Source organism: Chiloscyllium plagiosum, chromosome 3 (genome assembly GCF_004010195.1).
Source record: "Chiloscyllium plagiosum isolate BGI_BamShark_2017 chromosome 3, ASM401019v2, whole genome shotgun sequence".
In the NCBI taxonomy this organism is placed as follows: Eukaryota; Metazoa; Chordata; class Chondrichthyes; order Orectolobiformes; family Hemiscylliidae; genus Chiloscyllium; species Chiloscyllium plagiosum.
The window spans coordinates 14,672,187-14,687,313 of record NC_057712.1 but is presented as its reverse complement, the minus strand read 5'-3'; positions in this window follow the sequence as shown (position 1 = coordinate 14,687,313).

Below are 15,127 nucleotides of genomic sequence, written 5' to 3'. Positions count from 1 at the left end.
CTGGAAGAGCACAGCAATTCAGGCAGCATCCGAGGACAGGCAAAATCGACGTTTCGGGCAAAAGCCCTTCATCAGGAAGAAAGGCAGAGAGCCTGTAGCGTGGAGAGATAAGCTAGAGGAGGGTGGGGGTGGGGAGAGAGTAGCATAGAGTACAATGGGTGGGTGGGACACCCGCACCAATCCACCAAATCGCCCCGTGGCTCAACATTTCAACTCCCCCTCCCACTCTGCCGAGGATATGGAGGTCCTGGGCCTCCTTCACCGCCGCTCCCTCACCACCAGATGCCTGGAGGAAGAACGCCTCATCTTCCGCCTCGGAACACTTCAACCCCAGGGCATCAATGTGGATTTTAACAGTTTCCTCATTTCCCCTTCCCCCACCTCATCCTCGCTTCTAACCTCCAGCAACTCGATCCCCTGACCTGTCCGGACTTGTCCGATCTGCCCAGCTCCTTTTCCACCTATCCACTCCACCCTCTCCTCCCTGACCTATCACCTTCATCTCCTTCCCCACTGACCTATTGTACTCTATGCCACTCTCTCCCCACCCCCATCCTCCTCTAGCTTATCTCTCCACGCTTCAGGCTCTCTGCCTTTATTCCTGATGAAGGGCTTTTGCCCGAAACGTCGATTTTGCCTGTCTTCGGATGCTGCCTGAATTGCTGTGCTCTTCCAGCACCACTGATCCAAACATCAATGGGTTGAATGGCCTACTTTCATACTGTAGTGGTTCTAGGGACATGCCTGAGCTCAAACCTACTGTACTGCATGCTAATACCACAACCAGACATTTTTATCTTACGACAAAGCATTATGCTGTAAATGCAACAATCTGACAGACATTAGGGCAGATTTTGATTTTGAACATAAGAGTACCGCAGCTAATAATGAACCAACAACCCACTTCATCTTTCTCTTACTTTTTACTTTCATTGACTTTAATGAGAACGTACAATCGGCTCCAACTTATCTCACAATTTATGCTTTTGTACCAATTCAAGATTTATCTACATGAGTTTTATATTATAGCTTTAATTTGCATATTCAGCAATTAGTAAATACCCACAGCAAATTTAATTCCTAATCTTTTCAAGCAGCTTATGAAAGGTAATTTAGTGGTAAGACTGTTCACCCTTTGGGACATAATTTTCTTGAGGACAAGTGCAGTGAGTAGATTTTATAGGGGCAGACAGATTGCCCAAAATTCAATCTAAAAGTTCATTGGTACCTTATTGACAAGAGCTAATTGGCTGCCATGGAACAATAATAGACTAGGAGCAGCTTGAATTAGTGCAGTAGAACTTGGCACACCATAGATATGGACAAGAGAGCTTCTGGCCAAACTTTGTACTCCCAACAGTATCAAGACAGTAATGGACCTACAACTTCCCATGATAAAGTGAAGGCAGGTAACTTCAGGTAACTTTAGGGCAACCATGCCTGGGAGATCCCAATGAGAGGAGACAAGAAACTCAGTGAAGATTAGCCTAGAAACGCCATGCGGCATAGGAACAAAATTAGACCATCCTGCCCATCAAGTCTATTCCACCAATCAATCATGGCTTATAGGCTTCTCAACTTCATTCTCCTTCCTTCTCCCCCTATATTTTTATCATTGTACTAATCAAGAACCTATCTATCTCTGTTTCAATATGCTCACTGCCCTGGCCTCCACAGCCCTGTGTGATAATGAGTTTCACAGATTGACCACAGAAATTCCTCCTCATCTGAATTCTAAAGAGTTATCCCTTTCACCTGAAGCTGTGTTTTTAGGTCCTAGCCTCTCCTACTAGTGTAAACATCTTCTCCATGTTTACTCTATCTAAGCCTTTCAGTATTTTGTAAATTTCAATCAGATCCCCCCCCCTCAACCTTCTAAATTCTGTTGAGTACAGAACCAGAGTCCTCAACTGCTACAGATATGACAGACCCTTCATCCCCAGGATCATTTTTGTAAACCTTCTCTGGACTCCCTCCAATGCCAATACATGCTTCCTTTGATATGGCACCCAAAACTCCTCACAATTTTCAAATGCGGTCTGACCAGAGTCTTACGCAGCCTCAGCAGTACATCTCTCCTCTTGTATTGTAGCCCTCTTGAAATGAATGTTAACATTGCATTTGTCTCCATAGCTGCCAACTAAACCTGCATGTTAACCTTAAGAAAATCCTGAACTAGGGCTCACAAGTCTGTTTGTGATGATGCTGCTCCTTTCACAAGGTTATTCTGTCCTTGTTTTTCTTTTGGAGAGGGGTGGTGAAGGCACAGGTTCTGATGTGTGTTAAAATATCTACTTTTAAGTTTTTTTAAAAAAAACACTTGTACAATGAAAGGGGAGAGGCCAGTTCTCCTAATTCAGGATTTTTTCTAGTTTTGGGTTGGTTTTAGCTGTGGACCCAAAGAAACAGCTCCATCCTGATCCCTTCTCTCTCACTCTCTCTCTGACATCTTCTCCTGTAAGGACTGTATTTGAATTAACTTTTTTGCCAAGGGGTGCAAGAAATTGGAACACCTCTTTCTTAAGTTGCGTTTTTGTGTCAGTTGAGTTTTCAAATAGTTATGTTATTCTAAATTTGTTTTCTTTTTGTCCGTGTGTAAATAAATTCTGTGTTGTTTAAAACCGAGTGGTTGGGCCAGCTGCATCACTCCTGGAATATCCACCTCACACCTGCTTAAAGCAACGAGCAAAGTTAGGGTCTGGGCTGTCTTCTTGAAATATTTTGAGGGGGTCTGGCCTGGTCTGTAACATCTTTGTGATTCAGATTTCCAAAGAGTAGCTCGGGGTGGGGGGGGGGCGGCTGGAGGGGGTGACAGTCAAAGCAGGAGTGACGGTCTTTGGGTGGAGGAATGGGGGTTTGCTCTCAAGGAGAAATGGGCTATTCCAGGCTGACAGCAATCAGCTGTCATCACTGCCTGTCTCACCCCTGCCTTTCCGTACAGAACTGAAAAATTGCTGCTCAGACAAAATGGGGCCTATATTTGGTGGTAGAGTCCTGAAGACATGTGGTCTGTGACATCTTCCACATTATGGGATAGGGCAAGAGTGAACGGAACGGCAGCCATATGGACTGTCAACTATTCTGAACATACTGTGTCATTTCAACCGCACAAGCAGAGTCTGCGGAAGTCTTTCTTGCAGAAAAAAAAAGTAACATCTTATATTTTTTATTTATTTCCAAAATCAGTCACTGTTGGCAAATGTAACTGAGTTCTCAAGATTATGATTATTCTTAGCCAACCCGTGGAAGCATTGTTTCACGTTATAACAAAGGCAGAGAGGGCACTTGGCAAGCCCTGTATCTTTGCCTGGCTGTGTTAACTCAATATTCTTACAAATATGCAGCTCTCCCTCGAGGCTTTTCCCTGCCTGATTGATGCTCTGTAACGAGGAGAAAGTGAGGTCTGCAGACGCTGGAGATCAAAGCTGAAACTTTATTGCTGGAACAGCACAGCAGGTCAGGCAGCATCTAGGGAACAGAAGATTCGACGTTTCGGGCACATGCCCTTCTTCAATAAAGTTTCAGCTTTGATGCTCTGTAACCACAAGCCTGAAAAGAAATCTTCTTAAATGCCTCCTTCTCACTCTGCTTAATCACAATTGGCATGATGAATGGAAGGCGAGAGAGATGCAGACAGTCAAAAACGCAGCTTGACAAATTGAAGATTTGCATCACCAGAGCCCCAATCATAAGGTTGCTATAAATGGAAAGTTTGGAAGATCATCTTTATTTGCACCAATTCGTGTGGCACCTAAACAGACCAATCCACAGTCAACAACCTGCAGCAAAGACTCTGTTCATATTTTGACAGCTGTAACAAACCTCACCGCAGTAGCTAAGACAATCCAAAGCATTCTGAAATGATCAGTTGGATATTAGATAAAGCAGCATATAGCATGCTTTAAAAAAATGTGAAATTGCTCCATCTCCCAATGTTAGTGCAATGTTTAAAAAAATGCAGAATCCCACTCTGGGATTCATAATAAGGAAAAAAACTCGTTCCTTAGTCCATACATTTTATGTACACCAGGTTTCATTGAGGTTTGTTAACTACTCTTTGAGATTCATACAAAACAGACTTCAGGGGCAAAATATTTTGCGGACGGTACTGGTGAAGTGACAAGATCACTGAACTAGCCATCTATAGTCCCTATTACACTGAGAACATGGTTTTAAATCCCATTACTGGCAGCTGTTAGAATTCCCCTGGAGGGTCATAGGCTGAGGGGTGACCCCATAGGGGTTTATAAAATCATGAGGGTCATGGATAGGATAAATAGACAAGCTTTTTTTTTCCCTGGGGTGGGGGAGTCTGGAACTAGACGGCATAGAGGTGGGGTGAGAGGGAAAAGATATAAAAGGTACTCAAGGGACAACTTTTTCACGCAGAGGTGGTGCATGTCTGGAATGAGCTGTCAGAGGAAGTGGTGGAGGATGGTACAATTACAGCATTTGAAAGGAGTTGGATGGGCACATGAATAAAAAAGAGTTAGAGGAATATGGGACAAGTGCTGGCAAATGGGACTAGATTAGGTGAGGATATCTGGTTGGCAAGGACGAGTTAGACCGCAGAGTCTGTTTCTGTGCTGTACATCTCTTATAACTCTTATGACTTATGACTCTAAAATCTAAACTGGAAACTAATCTCAATTGTGAATGTGAAGCCATCATCAATTGTTGCAAAAAGCAATCAAGATGTGAATGTCCTCTAAGGGAGGAAATCCATCATCTTTAGCTAGCCTGGCCTATGTTTGACTCTTGAATCTAGAAACCCCACAGTGTGGAAACAGGCCCTTCAAGTCCACACTGACCCTCCAAAGAATAACTCACGCAGACCCATTCCCCTACCCTATTACACTATATTCACCCCTAACCAATGCACTTAACCTACACATCCCTGAACACTATGGGCAATTTCGCATAGCCAATTCATCTAACCTGCACATTGTTGGATTGTGGGAGGAAACCAGAGGAAACTCATGCAGACACGGGGAGAATGTGCAAACTCCACACAGATAGCCGCCCAAGGGAGGAATTGAACCCGGGTCCCTGGCGCCATGCGACAACAGAGCAACCACTGAGCCACCATGCTGCCTCACCTGCCATAGTGGGATTTGAACCATGGTCCCCAGAACATCACCTGTGCCTCTGGATTAATTGTCTTGTGACAATAACACTCAGCCATACCCTCTTCTCAAAGCGTAACTCCATCACAATGCGGCTTTTAACTATATTCTGAATTGGCCAAGCAAGTCACTCACCTCGGAATAAGGAACAAATGTTGGTCATTCCATTAGCACCCACACCCTATGAATGAATTAAAAATAAACTCTCCATGAATTTCAATGGCGGAGATAATAGGAAGTTGGAAGATGTTAATAGAAAACAGAATGATGGAACATGTTGGACAAAAGATGGAGCAGAGAAAATATACTCATTTACAAGAAATGAGGAAATGCAATCCACATATTTAGCTTGTCTTTCTCTATAAAACCTCAAAACGGACAAACTCTTGAATTGAGAGAAAGTGAGGGCTGCAGATGCTGGAGATCAGAGCTGAAAATGTGTTGCTGGAAAAGCGCAGCAGGTCAGGCAGCATCCAAGGAACAGGAGAATCGACGTTTCGGGCACAAGCCCTTCTTCAGGAAACAAACTCTTTGAGATTCATACAAAACAGACTTCAGGGGCAAAATATTTTGCGGACGGTGCTGGTGTAGTGACAAACAAACTCAAACTCTTGAATTGAACCAATTTCTTTAGTGTCAAGATCTGATAAACCAGTACTGTTGGGATCCCAAGACATTTGGGAAATCTAAAAAAAGACCACATGTATATATACACAAGACAAGCTTCTAGATACACATTTGCCCACACCCAAAAACAGACAGTTGTACTTGATTTATTCATGTTGCATCACATAAAAACTTTGCTTTTAGTCATTCCTGACAGTGAATTTTGTGAACTGTAAAACATATGTTAGAATGGACTTTTTTTTAGTGTGTAAGCACTCTTTTGAACGTATAATTTAAAAGACCCTGATGTACAAGAGCAGAATTCAGCAATTCGGCCCATTGGGTCCAATCTGTCATTTGATCGTGGTTGATATATTTCTCAAGTCGAGAGCGTAGTGCTGGAAAAGCACAGTAGGTCAGTCAGCATCTGAGGAGCAGGAGAATCATTATTTCAAGCATAAGCTGTTCATTAGGAAGGGCTTATGCTCGAAATGTCGATTCCCCAACTCCTTGGATGCTGTCTGACCTGTTGTGCTTCTCCAGCACTACGCTCTCAACTCTGATCTCCAGCATCTGACATCCTCACTTTCTCCTGATGTATTTCTCAACCCCATTCTCCTGCCTTCTCTACATAACCCTCAATCCCCTTATTAATCAAGACCTATCTATGTCTCTTTAAGTACACTCAATTCACTTGGCCTTCACAGCCCTCTGTGGTAATAAGTTCCACAAATTGACCACAATCTGGCTGAGGGAATTTCTCCTCGTCTCAGTTCTAAAGGGTCGTTCCTTCACTCTAAAGCTGCGCCCTCGGGTCCTTGTCTTTCTTACTCATGAAAACATCTTCTCCACCTCCACTCTAATCCAAACCTCTCAATGTTCTGAAAGTTTCAGTGAGATGCCCCCTTAGTCTGTCTAAATTCCATTGAGCACAGAGCCAGAGTCATCAACCACTCCTCATGACAAGCCCTTCATCCCTGCGATCATTCTTGTGAACCTCCTCTGGACACCCTCAAATACCACACAACCTTCCTTAAATGCAGGGCTCAAAACCACTCGCAATATTCCGAATGCAATCTGAGCAGAGCCTTATAAAGCCTCAGTGGTACATTTCATACATCATAGATCGTAGAACAACTACAGTGTGGAAACAGGCCCTTCGGCCCAACAGGTCCACACTGACCCTCAGAAGATTTTAGAGTCCATTATTAAGTAGGAGAATACTTGCACTGCGTTGCCAGCAGAGGTAGTAGAGGCAGGCACGGTAGATTCATTTAAGATGCGTCTGGACAGATGCATGAGTAGGTGGGAAGCAGAGGGATACAGATGCTTAGGAATTGACTGACAGGTTTAGACAGTAGATTTGGATTGGCTCAGGCTTGGAGGGCCAAAGGGCCTGTTCCTGAGCTGTAAATTTTCTTTGTTCTTTGTTCTTTAAACCCATTCCCCATTACTCTACATTTACCCCAGACTCATGCACCTAACCTACACATCCCTGAACACTGTGGGTAATTTAGCATGGCCAATTCACTTAACCCGCACATCTTTGGATTGTGGGAGGAAACTGGAGCACCCGGAGGAAACCCGCACAGACACAGGGAGAATGTGCAAACTCCACACAGACAGTGACCCGAGGCTGGACTCGAACCTGGCGTCTTGCAGTGTTAACCACTGAGCCACTATGCCGCCCTTTTATTCTTGTCCTCTTAAATGCTAACATTGCATTTGCCTTACTAATTACCAACTGAATGTACGTATTAACCTTATGAGAATCCTGAATTCGGATCCCCAAGTCCTTTTGTGTTTCAGACTTCTGAAGCATTTCCCTATTTAGAAAATTATCTATGCCTGCGTTCTTCCTACCAAAGTGTATATCCTCATACTTTCCCACATTGTTTTCCATCTGCCACTTCTTTGTCCACTGTCTTAGTCTGCCCAAGCCCTTCTGCAGCCTCCCGCTTCCTCAACACTATCTGTCCCTCCACCCATTTTTGTCTTATCTGCAAACTTAGCAAGAACACCCTTAGTTCTTTTGTCCATGTCATTAATGTATATCGTGAGCAGTTGTGACCCCAACGCATACGCCAGCAGAAAACCACTAGTAACTGACTGTCAGTGAAAATGGCCCCTTTGTCCCTACTGTGTGCCTTCTGCCAGTCAGCCAATCCTCTATCGATGCCAATACCTTTCCACTAATACCATGGTCTCCTATTTAGTAGACTCGTGCATGGCACCTTTTTAAAAGCCTTCTGGAAATCCAAATAGATCACATCCGCTGGCTCTCCTTTGTCTCACTTGCTTGTTACCTCTTTAAAGAATTCTAAAAGATTTGTCAGGTATGATTCCTCCCTGCCCCAGCCCCTTGACAAAGCCGTGCAGTCTCAGCCCTGTTTTACTATGCACTTCCAAGTATTCTGCAATCTCATACTTAATAATGGACTCTAAATTCTTACCAATGTCTGAGGTTGGTCTAATTGGCCGAGAGATTCCTGCTTTCTGCCTCCCTCCCTTCTTAAACAGGAGTGTGACATTAGCCACTTTGCAGCCCCCTGTGACCCTCCCTGAAAGATCACCACCAATGTTTCTTCAATCTCCTCAGCTACCTCCTTCAGAAATCTGGGGTATAGTCCATCCGGTCTGGGTGATTAATCCTCCTTCAGCATCCCCAGCACCTTCTCCTGAGTTGCTGCCACCACACTTGCCTCTGGGCCCTGACAGTCTTATAGTTCTGGGATGCAGCTGGTGTCTTGCACTGTGAAAACTGATGCAAAGTGCCTACTCAGTTCCTCTGCCATTTCTTTGCTCCTCATTGCTACTTCTTCAGCCTCATTTTCCAGTCATCCGATATTCACTCTTGCTTCTCTCTGACCTTTTAGCTCAAAAAACCTTTTGAAATCTTCTTTAAAATTACTTGCTCGCTTAGTCTCATATTTCATCTTCTTCCCTAAAACCCCCCACCCCGCCCATTGCTTTTTTAGTTATCCCTGCTGATGGTTTTTAAAGGGTTCCCAAACCTCTGGCTTCCCACTATTCTTCACCACATTGTATGCTTTTCTTTTGCTTTTATGCTATCCCTGACTTCTCAGCCCTGGTTGCCTCATCTTCCCTTGGTATGTTTCTTCTTCCTTGAGGTGAATTTCTGTTGTGCCTCATGAACTTCCTCCCATTGCTGGTCCACCATCTTCTCTGCTCGGCTCCCCTTCCAATCAACTCTGGCCAGAAACTCCCTCATGTCTTTGTTGTTACCTTGACTCCATTATAATACTGTGACATCTGATTGCAGCTTCTACCTTTCAAATATGGGGTGAATATTATTATGCTGTGTTCACTGCTTCCGAGGCTGCTTTCACTTTAAGCTCCCCACTCAAGTCTGCCTCATCACATGTCATCAAATCCAGAATTGCCTGTTCCCTAGTGGGCTCTACCACAAGTTGACACAAAATCAGTCTTGTAGACGTTCCATGAATTTCTTTTCTTGAGATCTACTCCCCATCTGATTTTTCCAGTCCACTTGCATATTGAAGTACCTCATGATTTTTGTAAGGGTGCCTTTCTTACATACCTTTTCTATTGCCTGATTTATTTTCCTACCCACATTCTGACTACTTCTGGAAGGCCTATTCACAGGGCCCTATTTCCTTTGCGGTTCTTCAACTCTAACCTTCCTACTCTCTATCACTTCATGCAATCAACTTACTTACATTTTTACTGACAACACAAAACCATCCCCTCAGCCTGTCCTTTCAATAGGATATATATCCTTGGATATTCAGTTCATAAAATTATAGTATCCTGACAGTGCAGAAAGAGGACATTCAGCCCACGCCAACCTTCCAAAGAGCATCCCACCCAGACTCACCAACCCCACCCTACCCTATAACCACATATTTCCTTTGGCTGACCCATTTAGCCTGCACTATGGGCAATTTAGCATGGCCAATCCACCTCACCTATACACCATTGGAGTGTGGGAGGAAACCAGAGCACCTGATGGAAACCCATGCCAACAGGGAGAATGTCCAAACTCTACACAGACAGGACCTAAGGCTGGAATTGAACCCAGGTTCCTGATATTGTAAAGCAGTAGTGCTAACCACTGAGCTACTGTGCAGTTTCTAGGCCTTAGCCCCTTGCAGTAATATCTCTGTGATACCCACAGCATCATACGTGCTAATTTAAATCTGCCCAACAAACTTATTTAGCTTCTTTCATATACTGTGTGCATTTCAGTACAAAACCCTCAGTCCTGTGCTCTTTTACCTGCTGTGTCTGAACTTAGGTTCCAGACACTTTCCATACTCTCTGACGTTTTGCTTCTTCTGGAAGCTTTAGTAACCTCTGCTGAGCCTGACACACCTTTAACTTTTCCTATAACTTTCCACGTAGCTGAATCCCCTTACTATTTAGTTTAAAGCTCTATTGATAACTCTCGTTATGCAATTTGCCAAGACTCTAGTCCCAGCATGATTCAGGTAGAGCCTGTCCCATTGGAACAGTTCCCTCATTCCCTAGGACTGGAGCCAATGTCCCATGAACTCAAGCCCATTCCTCCCACACCAATCTTTCAACCATGCATTTACTGCTTTAATCTTGTTGACCCTGCATCAATTTGCTCGTGGGTCCGGTGGTAACCCAGAGATGATTACCTTTTAGTTCTGCTTTTTAATTTAGCCCCAAGCTATTCATATTCCCTCAGCAGAATCTCTTTCCTCTTTCCATCTCTATTATTGGTATCTATTTGGACCACGACAACTACATTGGTGCTCCGGTTTCCTCCCACAGTCCAAAGATGTGCAGGGTCAGGTGAATTGGCCATACTAAATTGCCCGTAGTGTCAGGTAAGGGGTAAATGTAGGGGTATGGGTGGGTTTCGCTACGGCGGGTCGGTGTGGATTTGTTGGGCCGAAGGGCCTGTTTCCACACTGTAATCTAATCTAATCTAATCTACATCTTTCCCCACCCACTCCAAGTTCCCCTGCATCTCTGATGAGATATCCTGAGTCTGGGAACCAGGCAAGCAACATAACCTTCGGGACTCTCAATCCTGGTCACAGAGAGGTGTATATTCCCTTGACTATGCTATCCCCAATTACAAATACATTTCTCTTTTCTCCCCACTCTTGAATGGCTACCTGTACCATGGCTTGGGGAGTTTACTCATCCTCCTTGCAGCCCCCATGCTTATCCACACTGGGAGATAGAATCTCAAGCCTGTTAGACAACCTCAAGGGCTAAGGTTCCTTCAGTATTACCACCTGCATCCTTCTACATGCATTGCTCATAGTCACACCTTCTGATCCTTGACCATTGACCGAACTTGAAGTAGTTTAGGTAAGGGATGTGACTGCCTCCTGAAAAACAGCATCCAGGTAAATTTCCCCCTTCTTGAGGTGTCGCAGTGTTCGAAGCTCAGAGTTCAGCTCATCACCTCTAAGCCGGAGTTCCTCAAGCAGCCAACATGTGCTACAGATGTGGTCACATGAACTCCAACGGGGTCCACCAGCTCCCTCATCAAGCAGATGCAACACATCATCAGGCATGACATCTCTATTTTAATACTTAGTTTCGTTAATTTGATTTTTTTCTTTAAATGTACTGGTCATTTAATTTGTAACCTATAAATATTTCCCCTACCTATCTTCAGTCTGAAAATAACCTGTAGTTAAATTAGTAGCTATCACTAACTAATGAACTTGTGGTTTACCTGTGATGTCAGTCTTTTGTACTGGGCTCCTGATCCTGAGTTTAAATGCATCCTGTTAAAAAAAAACATGCAAACTATCAGCCAAAATTAAAGGAAGCAAAAACCACCTCTTCCCCTCTGCACCAAATTCCTACCCTGCCTCCAAATTTCCTGAATAATATATTCACTCAGACTGTGTGTCACTCCGGATAAGATCTCTCTTTCTTGACCGTGCAAAGCTTACTGAGACATAACTTGTATACTTATACTTAAAAAAAATCAGAATAAGTTGCACTTGTTCCTTTCGATTTGCCTATCAGTTCTATAGTTCAGCAAAGGTTATTCAACTCCATGCCAACCACTGACTGTATCCTCTTCAGGACATCCTGAGAATGTGGAAGACAAGATTTAAATACAAGTTTTTTTTAATTTCACAATCAAGCAAACACCAGAAACAAAATACATACCTGACTGGTCATGATTCGAATGCATGTTACAAAGCCTTTTTTTATTTATTATTTAACACATGCCATTCATTTCTTTTCACAATACTTAATTCTGTTTAAAAATCTAATTTCATACAAATATATCACATAGGTCTTTTCTTCACTTTGGCTCTTCACAGCTGTTATTGCTTTAGTTTGGCAACTCTTCAGTAATCCCGCACAGAATTATCATGTTGTGGAAGTATATTATTGAATAAAGAAATGTTGTATTTTCTTTTTGAGTTCCTCCAATGAAAAAGATATAACAAAAACGCTTCCTGAGGAACCAATTGTGCTTTTGAACAGTGTTTCAGCAGCTTACTTGGTTTCCTATGGTGATTGGTATTTATACACAGCAGTCGTCTGTTACAGAATAAGTTTGTCCTTTCTTATGTGCCAACCTTCCAATTGGTGAAACAACAAATACTTGGAAGTTACATAACTGGCATCCATGAAGGATCTGCACAAAACAGAGACCAAATTAAATTGCTCTTGGACTCAGGTTCAGCGCTTTGGTACAGGAGTTACAAGCCAATGATTCACAGCCTCTAACTTGGGCCAGCAAATGAAACCTCCATAGAAGACAGACAAAGGAAAGATAAATGTGCACTTTCTACTTTTTCAGGAGCTGGCTACCCTGCCAGTCTCATCTCTCAAGCGTTCTGGGATTGCGCAAGCAAACCAACCAAGGCGAGAGCTGATAATTTTGACAAATACATTTGTAATGATGCAAAATTTATCAAGTCCTCTACGAAAATTCACTGCATGGAAATGATTTCTATTTCTCAGGTCACCCAGATTCAGATTAAGTGCACAGCTGGACCAGATAGCTACTTCAAAAGTGCAATGAGGTATTAGCAAAACTATGAATCTGTAAAAAAAACGCTTAAATTTTAATTGATGTTAGTGTCGATGCTAAGGATGGACAACCACTTGATGAACACTTAAAACAGAATAAATTGAAATCTGGAAAGTAATGCACATTACTTTTAAATGTGTTGTCGGGTTCACTGGCAGGGAAATGGCAATTTTAGCTAGAAGATGATACTCTAAATATTCTAAATTTTTAATGAAAGGTGCCTTCTTATTAAAGCTGAGCCAAGTTGAGAACTGTGTATAAATTATTTTAGTTTGATGGCTTTTGTGAGTTATTTATGTGGGCGTGCAAAATAATGTTCAAAAATTAGAAGATCGTCCATCTTGCAGTGGCTCATGTTATTTGTCTCGCAATGCAGCTGCACTAAACATGACAAATAATGCACAAGTGATTAACATAGCTGTTACCTTTCTACCATTCTTTTTGTCAGATTAATAGAATATTAATGTAAATAGAATACCTCTGAGTGCTGATCATTCAAAACATCCTGGAATGTGATACAGGATTTACTTCATGTTGGAATAAATCAAATTGTGAAATAAAATCTTTTAACCCAACCATCACGGGATGAGAGGGGCAGTGGTTATGGGAAAGCTGAAATTATCAGATCAACCTTCAGTTTTGCATTCATTTTATTTTCTTCAACTTAATGGAAAACAAATTTGAGCAGGGTGTGTGGAACAGCAACCAATCTAACACTGTTAATTATTTACTGGGTGAGCTAGGTTAAAGTTACTCAATAAGTAAACAGACATAGAGAATAATAATTCAACTCATGTCAGTAAACGTAAAAGTTACAGTCACTATCACCCTGCTGCACCATTAGAGAGAGACAATGGTGGTGGCTTAACCTGAGGGTCACCATGCCTCAGGTTAAACCACCTCAAGACTGGAAGTCCACATTGAGGCCATGCCAGGCCGAGAGACCACTAGATACCGCCAGAAGACCACCATAACAGGCTGCTGGGCTGCTGGAAAAACTGCCATATCGGGCCGAGAGGACGCCATGATGGAGCACTGGGAGATCATCACGCCGGGCTGAGAGAAAGCCATGATGGGGCACTGGGAGATCACCATGCCAGATCAAGAGGACGTCATGATGGGGCGCTGGGAGATCACCATGCCAGGCTGAGAGGATGCCATGTTGGGGGTCTGGGAGATCACAACTCTAGGCCGAGAGGAAGCCACGATGGGGCACTGGGAGATCACAATGCTGGGCCGAGAGGGTACCATGATGGGGCGCTGGAAGATCACCACACCGGGCCGAGAGGATACCATGATGGGGCAGTGGGAGATCACCACACCGGGCCGAGAGGATACCATGATGGGGCGCTGGAAGATCACCATGCCGGGCCGAAAGGATGCCATGATGGGGCACTGGGAGATCACCATGCCGGGCCGAGAGGATACCATGATGTGGCACTGGGAGATCACCACGCCGGGCCGAAAGGATGCCATGATGGGGCACTGGGAGATCACCATGCCGGGCCGAGAGGATACCATGATGGGGCACTGGGAGATCACCACACCGGGCCGAGAGGATACCATGATGGGGCACTGGGAGATCACCACGCCGGGCCGAAAGGATGCCATGATGGGCACTGGGAGATCACCATGCCGGGCCGAGAGGATGCCATGATGGAGCGTTGGGAGATCACCATGCCGGGCCGAGAGGATACCATGATGTGGCACTGGGAGATCACCACACCGGGCCGAGAGGATACCATGATGGGGCACTGGGAGATCACCACGCCGGGCCGAAAGGATGCCATGATGGGCACTGGGAGATCACCATGCCGGGTCGAGAGGATACCATGATGTGGCACTGGGAGATCACCACGCCAGGCCGAGAGGATGCCATGATGGGGCACTGGGAGATCACCACGCCGGGCCGAGAGGATACCATGATGGGGCACTGGGAGATCACCACGCCGGGTCGAGAGGATGCCATGATGGAGCGTTGGGAGATCACCATGCTGGACTGAGAGGATGCCATGATGGGGCACTGGGAGATCACCACGCTGGGCCAAGAGGATACCATGATGGAGCGTTGGGAGATCCCCATGCTGGGACGAGGGGATGCCATGGTGGGGAACTGGGAGATCCCCATGCTGGGCCAAGAGGATCCCATGATGGTGCACTGGGAGATCACCATGCCGGGCCGAGAGGATACCATGATGGGGCACTGGGAGATCACCACGCCGGGCCGAAAGGATGCCATGATGGGCACTGGGAGATCACCACGCCGGGCCGAGAGGATACCATGATGGGGCACTGGGAGATCACCACGCCGGGCCGAGAGGATACCATGATGGGGCACTGGGAGATCACCACGCCGGGCCGAGAGGAT